Source organism: Pieris brassicae, chromosome 12, assembly GCF_905147105.1.
Source record: "Pieris brassicae chromosome 12, ilPieBrab1.1, whole genome shotgun sequence".
In the NCBI taxonomy this organism is placed as follows: Eukaryota; Metazoa; Arthropoda; class Insecta; order Lepidoptera; family Pieridae; genus Pieris; species Pieris brassicae.
In genome coordinates this window covers 4,674,975-4,684,364 of record NC_059676.1, presented here as the reverse complement: position 1 = coordinate 4,684,364, position 9,390 = coordinate 4,674,975, and positions in this window count along the sequence as shown.

Here is a 9,390-nt window from a genome sequence, read left to right as displayed (position 1 = left end):
GTATGTACCTTGTATTAAGACAACGAATAAAACTCATAAATTAAGAAACATAAAAAGATGAAACTTTGTACTAAGACGCGAAATGAACAATATCGCCGTAAGGTAAAACGAAATAAAGAGAGTCCTTAAAAACAAATCTATGTTACGGTTCACGCATGTTTATATGAAGGGGGATACTCTACAAAGGAAAGCAATTTAACAAAATAAAAAAACGTTATATTGGAATTCGAAGGAAACAAATGATACGGGAAATACTTAAATCACAGCTATTGATGCGAAATTGGAAATTACGGACGGGGACGAGACTGTTTATCAAATTTCTGCAATGCACAGTCAGAAATTCATAATATACTAATGGGATTTACTAAGGGATTTGCTTCAAATATTTATATAAATTCAATCATTCTAAATTAAATATAACTCGAAGGATTCATTATTAATATCACTAAGCAAGAACTAGTCTTACAAAAGTCTGTTTTGTCTTACTTTGTGTTTAAATGTTTAAAAGTAATTAGTGTTATTGTAATTGGACACTATTGAACTAAGCTAGGCTAGATCGTTATGCCAAATGATGTCTTTCTACTTTTGTACACGCGTTAGAAGTTATACTCCTTTGGCGTAACAAGATAAAAATCGCCTTATTCTACGTTTGTGGAAAAAACGACACTGACACTAACAATAGAAAAAAAGGTATTTAATACATTGAAAGTTTTATTATAACGCCTTAAAAAAGTTTATTTAAAAATCACAAAAATGTATTTCTACATAATTAAATAAATGAACCTAACATCATGGTGTCGGTTTTTTATGAGAGTAAAAATTTACTCTCATAAATTTTCCCTAACGCGCCAAAAGTATAACTTCAAAATAGTATTTATAGTTCAGTATACCGATACGAATATTATACAACACATTAAAGGAAAAAATAAATCACGCTTAATTTGATTCAAACAACCAATAGGGCAAATGAATCGCTTTATGTAAATTGAAATCGAGAGTCGAAAAATTATTGATATCGTTACAATTTTATCACATTAAGTGGCGTTACGGGGCACTATCGAGATTGGTTACAATAAAATTTGCGTAACGCACAGAATTGATGATCAACTTTACATAATTGCTTTTATTCTTTGAACGGATAGTGAGAAGCTCGTTTAATAGTAGATATGTCTTACAAAACCACAAAGCTTTCGACATATTTTTTTTTTACATTATAAATTAAAAGACACAAATAACAAGGATTCTTATTTAATTTATTTTTCTTTTTACACAGTGTTTGCCTGGAAGAGATCGTTCGAGAGCGATAAGGCCGCCAGTTGCCATCCTTTTCATTTAATTATGTCAATTGTATTATGTTCCTGCAAAGAAGTAATAATAAATAAAAAATAATTGCAAACCTAAGTACATTTATTTTCATGCATTTTCTCATTTGGATTATAATAGGTCTTAATTAATGGAAATGTCAAATTTGTTAATAACAACATTATGACACGTGAATGAAAGTCCTACATTCGTATTTTATCTATCTTAATAAAAAAAACAGTCCAAAGAACGTCTTGTCTTCCAAGGGAATTTGGAAGGCACTAGGCCGTGCGAAAGGTCACCTACGCGTTGGACTGACCAGATCAAGTGTCCCGTAGGACGTTCACTCAATAAGTGTAGCAGGATGACCTCTGGAGTGAGCAGGCAACGTTGGTGAAACGTCGTGAAGCGCATCACATCTGCCCCCTCTAATACCACTACTACATAGCGATCATGACGGCTCTGTCAAGAGTGTACCGGATAAGAAGAATAAAAAAAAAATTAAGTGTACTTCTGGAGATGGATCACCATGTAGACTAGCATTAAAAAAGATTTAAAGTTTCGTGTGCTACGAAAATACAAATATATTTCTCCAAATAAAATGTTGTTTTGCATACTTTTTCTTATTAAATCTTCATCTGACTCGATATGACGTACGAAACTTCATCACACAACTAAAGTCATAAACTTCAGTGACAACATATTTCGCCTTTTATTAGACTCAGTGAGATGATCGCTGAATCCCCTTTTCTCGGGAATTTAAACTCGAGTTAGCCGAGTATTGCGAAAACTTTTCAGCTCAACGAAAATACACGGGAACGCTTTCAAAAGAGTAGTAGCGATTTTTTGTACGTTGAGCGGATTATGTTCACGCACGGAGCATTTGCCAATCAGAAACCTTTGAACTTCTGTATTAAAGGTCCACCTTTACACGTGTGGTAAAGGAAAATGTACTATATTACGAAATGTGTGACCGAGGTTGCCATGGAAATAAACTGAGTAGCGAAAGTTACCGTATATCAAGAAATGTTTTAACTTTATTATATTATGATGAAATTAATGTTATGGGCTCTTCAATAATAATAAAAATATTAGACGATCGATACAATCAAGAAAAAGTTTATATATTTACAAAAATATTCTTTACGCTATTAAAGAAACGATACATACTCAAAGTATTGTAAATGTATGAAAAGTTTTTTTTTAATATTTTGAAACCCAATCGATTCGGTATGTAATACAGATGCATCTTAAGGTATTAATAAAAAATTCAATGCTTAGTTAGGAAATTGGGGTACTTCGGTTAGTATTCGTCTTATCGGGATAAGAATATTATAAATATTGGTTATGCATTGTCCTGTGTAAATAACCATTTCAATACAGATAGCCGTTGTAACCGCATCGATCTATAAAACTTTGATTAACACTGTAATGAAGTCATATTTCATGTGAGTTGCGAAAATCGAGCCATATTAATAATTCTCAAACGGCATTAGTATCAGACCGTGTCGTAATACATTTACGATCTACAAATGTTCAGTGTTTGTATTTTACGATTGCACTGAAACAATTTGTATTCCCGTTGAGTAGTCGCTCGTAAAAGTTGAGTGGCGCAGATTGGACGTCTCACTTGTTCAGGTAAAATCTGATAAGCAGACAAAGCAAATAACGCCTCGTATTGTTTAACGTGTAAAAGAAAATGCGCTATAACTGATAAATTCGGTATTAAGTATTATACCAATGGCGCTATAACCTTTACGGTCTAGGACTAAATATCTGTTCCGTGATAATTTATTGTCAAGTAGGATCAACTTTCTGTTCCTGACACACACCGTCGACTCTTTTGGGTTCAAGGTATGCCGGTTTCTTTATGAAGTTTTCCTTCACCGTACGAGCGAGTGTTAAATGCGCACATAGAGAGTTGATCCGATATCTAATAATTCTGATATCTGATAATTTCAAACCACTAGACCAACACTACTAGCTGGAATTACAATTATACTATTTTCAAAACGTCCCCTGGATATAACCGCGAATGAATTACATGTATATTTGGAACTCTCTTAATATGGAAAAGATAAATGATTATTTTATATTCAAACTATAGCTGGAATGCAATGATGAAAAATGCACTCGGTTTATTTTTTATTTTAGAATTATAAAACTCTTCCGGAATTTATGTGTTACAATGAACTTAGAAAATACTTTACGGCATTCATGCGGTTCCTCGCACTAATATAAGGTGAGAATATAATTGTTGTAAGTGTTGGATAAAGTCAAGCCTGTTAGGAGCCTTTATCGAAGACTCTGCCCTTATAGATAATGTAACGTAATGAAGGCATAATATGCTGCCCGTGCATAAATACATTCAATATTATTGCGAGTGCTAGAACTTTTATAAAAGATTTAAAAACAGAATACATTGTAAGGCTTACAAATAGTTCCAAATCCGAATGTACAGACAAACATAAGTAGACAAAGTTCTAGATTGTTCTCTATAAAGAACCTGTCTCAAATAAAAACTCCGAAGTGTTTCTACGTCTAAGCTGTCCGATCTTTTGTATTTATTGTTACAACTTACAACTCTCGCTTGCAACTTGTCATATACTATTTATTTCTAACCGCGAGACAAACTTTTTTAATTTTACTCCACGAAATCTTTTTATCTTTTTATGTGCATATTAGGTGCATCGCCAATTAAAATATATATCATTAAGTGTGGAAAGGGCGTGGCGGTTGGGCGAACTAATATAATTCTTATAAATTAACAAAAAATATTTATTTATTCAGAAAAACACTATCCAGCCAATACGAAGACATTAAAAAATATAGTAAAATACCTAATATTAAAGACATAAGATGTATATATATTATATACAATATCGCTACTGCGAATTCACTCTGGGAACAAATAAAGACGTACTTCATATATTTAAGCTTACAACTTTATAAATACTTTTAATTCTTTCATAATAAGTATCAAGATCTATAATACCGTAACGGTGTTATTACCATAACATAAAAGGTAATTTAGCACTGCAGAAACCTCAAATCCCACAATCAATGGTTCCGCATTGACTCTAGGTAAATTTATAAGCATAAACATGGTCTAGGTAACACATGGTTACAGTAAATATTAAACATTTAATATATTTACATATAACACAGCTACTAATTTTGATTTAATCAAAATCAAAACAAAATACGTTCATTCAGTTTAGATGCGTGTTAGCGCATGCTTATGAATGACAAAAACATTTAGAATATTTTCGAAAGGGCAAGAGTACACCATCTGTTCGCAAAACTGCCAGGAGGCCTTGTTCTGAGCGAGCAAGAAACTCAGCAAGTTTAATCCTCCCTCTACATTGCAATTAGTCAAAGGAAAATGTCATAATCCACAACGTCATTAAACTTACATAAGTAAAAAACTGCACTGTGATTTACCACATTCACCTTTACACACCTATTCATAACACTTCAACGATAACAAAACAAATCATAACAATATAACTATTGCCACACGTTTTTGTCTTCTAGGTAGTCATTAACTGTGTAACACGTTAATGTTTTATTAAATATGTTTTGAATCTGCTTAAAGGCAGTTCTAATATTTTACTGGGAATCATGTTATAGCCGCGTATACTTAGGCACATATATGAGTTTGGCGCGATCAGCTACTATGCAGAAATGGTACCAAGATTTAGCAGATCCAATAGCGGGGCTGGCGATGATGGAAATGACGGCTGACGATGGAGGCTATTCGTCCAGTACTTAGTGACTGGGCAAATAGAAAAAGTGGTACCCTTACCTGTCGTCTTGTGCAAGTGTTGACAGGACATGGATGTTTTGGGCGATACTTGCATGACATCGTGCGGCGGGAACGAACACCGAGCTGCTTCGTGGTGGGTTGCTTGCTTTGCCTTGTATTGTACAAAAAATGGTCGGCAGTGACGAGGTATGGAATGCAGTGGTATCCTTCTGTGAGCATGTTATGCTACACAAGGAGACAGCAGAACGAGAGAGGGAGCGCTTTAGGACGAATAATACGGGTGGAACACGGGGAGTAAATAATAGAAGATATGCCCATCTCCTACCTCCTATGTAGTGTGTAATGCATCGGAGGTTTTTGAGTGTAACATGCCGTTGAGGTTCCAGTAGAATGCGACAGCGAACCCGGAGCCTCTGTAACGCGGCTTTATAGGAACTACTCGAGGTGGTTTTAGTGGGGTATTGTTCACCCAGTCTCTTAATATCAGAGATTTTGGCGTGGGTTGAGTCCCACATACCCCTGCAACCTTCGAGGGCGGGGGATGCAGTATCTATTTTCTCCAACCTGTAAGATGGCTGGTTCTTGTATTCCTATTGTGAATGTCAATGTTCTTTAAAAGAGAACTAATATTACTACGCGTTAAAGAGTTAACGATTGATATAGAATCATAAAGCAGTGAAAGACCTAACGTAAACGTAACGACCCTCCGAAGTTCCAATAATTTGAAAGCGGAATAGACAAACTCTTTTTTACAAAGTGCTATTTTAAATAGATCTGACGGTATCTCAGAACGAGTACGCATATTTAACGCGTTCTATAGAATTATAATGTTGTGTATATTTCAATGTAGTTCTTTCAATATCGACAGCAATATATCGTAAACTTGGATTAAAGTGTGGCAAAAACATAAAATTTAAATCTGAACCCCCACGGTTTTAACCCGCTGCGGAAATTATCTTTGCAAGCCCGCAAAAGTTAGCCAGATTAAGCACTATTGTTTAATTGTTAAACTCAATTTATTTGAAGTTTGGCGTTTTATTGTGGTAAATTGTGTAATTAATAGTATATTCTGAACACAGAACGAAGATAAATAGTCATTAATTATTTAAAGATAACGTAAATTGCAACAGGAGTATGTATAATATATTTACAGTAGTTATAATCAGTGAATTATCCTTGTTTTTATAGAAGGCAGGAGATGGGCATATCTTCTCTTATTTACTTCGTCTCCTCTACCCCAGGATTCGTCCTAGAGCGCTCCCTCTCGTTCTCCTGTAGTATTACTTACTCACAAAAGTATATCACTACATCTCATATCTCATCACTTCCGACCATTTTTTCGATAACACATGGCAGAGCAAGGATTATAATGGGGCTAAGACTAGAACTAAATAAGCCAACCATCGTATTACCAACCCGGTAAAAAATGTCCGGTATATAGATCTTTTATCGGACATTACTTTAAATATCATCCATGCCATAAACGCCTTAATCCTTAAGGCCTTTTGATAAATTATATTTTCTAAACGTAATTGGACGTAAGTTACAATATAGGACAGTCTTATTATATTATAGTTATTATCCAACTGTTTATTAATGTTGTTATTACGTTTCTACTTACTCGCGTTGGTGACATAAGTAAAACAAAATGTTCTAGTTCAGTTAAAGATATTTTCTGTTTAATTTCATTAGTCTAGACGTGGCTGCTTCCCGTTCCTAGTTTCAACTACATTCTATTTATTTCCCCGCAATTAACTTAATTGTAAAAGGGAGTAATTATGAATTCCGTAAATACTCATTGATTGTATTAACGACTCGTACGTATCACGACTAATTAAATTTAAACATGATCAACTATTGGATGTTAAGCTTTCCAGGAACTAGAGATTCTTCTTTTTTACAAATACTAGAATTAGGAACTAACAAGGATCAAACATCTACTTGAATTGAAATCAACTTTTGTAAATTTTATAAAAACCGATTAGGTTGAATCAAATCTATCATATACATAAACAAGCTGATAATGTAATCAATTATTTATTTTTAAATAATACTGACCACCTTCCATTCCACTAAAAAAAAATTCTTTATCGGCGTTGTAAAAAAAATGTACCGTCGTATTTTTCGATTACGCCTCACATTATTCCGTTACGCGTCACATTTTTACGTTACGCGCCATCTTTATCATGTCCCTACCACGGTTGATTTTAAGAGATTCGAAGCCATTAATAAGAAAAATATATAATAACGATAACAATGATAGTAATAATTAACTATTACAATTAATGAAATTCTGTAATAATCTTAGCAGTAACAAGGTAAAATGAAATAATTATATTATTTGTATTCATATATATGATAATAAAATCCTTTTGTTAAACTTTATCTAATTTAACTACATTTAAGTAATTTCTGTAAAATTTCATATATTAGATAGTTTTTCGAAAAATAAGGTAATAAAGAAATTTCACTTCTTACGTGTGTACACGCACACATTTTTAAAAAAATATTATCCTTAATACTTTAGTATTGAACTTGTTATGTAATAATGAACTCTAGTCCAATTTCAATTACAGCTTTTGTCTTTCATACATTATGAGACGTCATATAAGAAAATTGAACTCCTATTTACCACATTCAATTAACCAGGCTTTGTGAGTCCCGTTCACAATTAGTGAAACATAGAAGCAATCTGCAGTGCTTCGTGGCTAGTTCGAGAATCTTTCTTCCTTTGTTCCAAGCTTTTTAATTATTCCTAAAGAATCGTCGTCAGTTAATTAATAATTACGATTGTTGGGGACTTTGACTATAGCCGTCTACAAGTCTAGAATCAAATTAAAACTGCTTTAATTTGACATTAAGTTTTGGTGTACTTGTTTGGTTTAACTGGAGTTAATCTGTACTAACATAATAAATTATTAGGTTCCAATTAAAACTTATTTCTGTGTTAATGAATTTTCAAGAAGGCTATGTTCATACGTGATGTTAAAGATATGAGCGAAATAGCGGGTGGAACCTCATGCCACAACTGGTAGTAGTTATTAATTGGTTCGTAAGTTTATCAGTGTATATGTTTGACCTCGTAGCTCTCCACTTGGATATTGAGTAGATACATTTCGGTGTTTTATGATACTAAAATAATGTTATTTTAGGGTGTTATTTCATTTATTTAAATACATTTCTGAGAAAGTCGTTACTTACAAAATAATTCTGTTTACGAAATATGAAAAACTTATAGAAGACTAGCGGACCCACCAGGCGTTGTCCTGTACACGTCTTATATACAAAAAAATGTACTTAAATAATTATCGACTCCACTTGAACACACAAAAAATTTCATCAAACATGTCCAGCCGGTTAAGAGTTGAATTACTAACACATTCACAGAAGATTTATACATATAACAGCAGTTTATTTTCTATATAGATAAAAAACCTTGTTACCAACTGCGGCGCTATCTGCCGGGCTTTGTGTATGTATATCATCCACCACCCAAACGCATACAAAAAAAATCATTCAAATCGGTCCAGCCGTTTAAGAAAAGTACTGAACTCTTCTGACACACGTACAGTACAATTATATCAGCTATCTATCAAAATTAGTTAGCCAAAATAGTTCACGTCTTAAAAGATTAACAATACTGAAATTGTATGTATTATATTCTTACATTATTTAGTTACGTTTAATACGTGCTTAACAGTAATCCAGTATTGAAAAAGCGTTTTTGAGTCAAAATATTTATTTTAACTAAAGATATTCTAATAAAAAATGAATTGATTTATTATAAAATGTTATAGATTTTTTTAATGAATTCAACAATATATACAAGCTAAGCTTGTGTAAGCAAATATAGGACTACGTCACGTGTAAACCTCGCCAGTTTCCAATATCCTAAAAGCAGTATAAAAGAATAATTACGCAAAACAAACGAACAAAAAGTAATGGTGGGGAACGGCATGATTGTGGAATATTCAGGCGATATATGAGCTCGCTTTAGGCAATCGGTGGTATCGCTGGCTTTACAGTGCAGTAAATACATCGACATTAAGCCGTCGGCCAACATCGATCTTCCGAATGCCCCCTTTGTTTTACCAAAATTACGATTGAAGTGGAACGACAATAGCGGTTTTTGCAATTTTGATTAAATGTTTCGTTCTGAAATTAATGTTGGTACAGTATTTGTAGACTACAATCATTTCAATTTGATTTTCATGTGGTTGAATAAAATATTAGTTCGTAACATTATACATTTTAAGAGTTTTCATTTTAATTTAAGTTTAAATGTTATTTCTTATAAAAATAAAAATTTAGATTTTTAT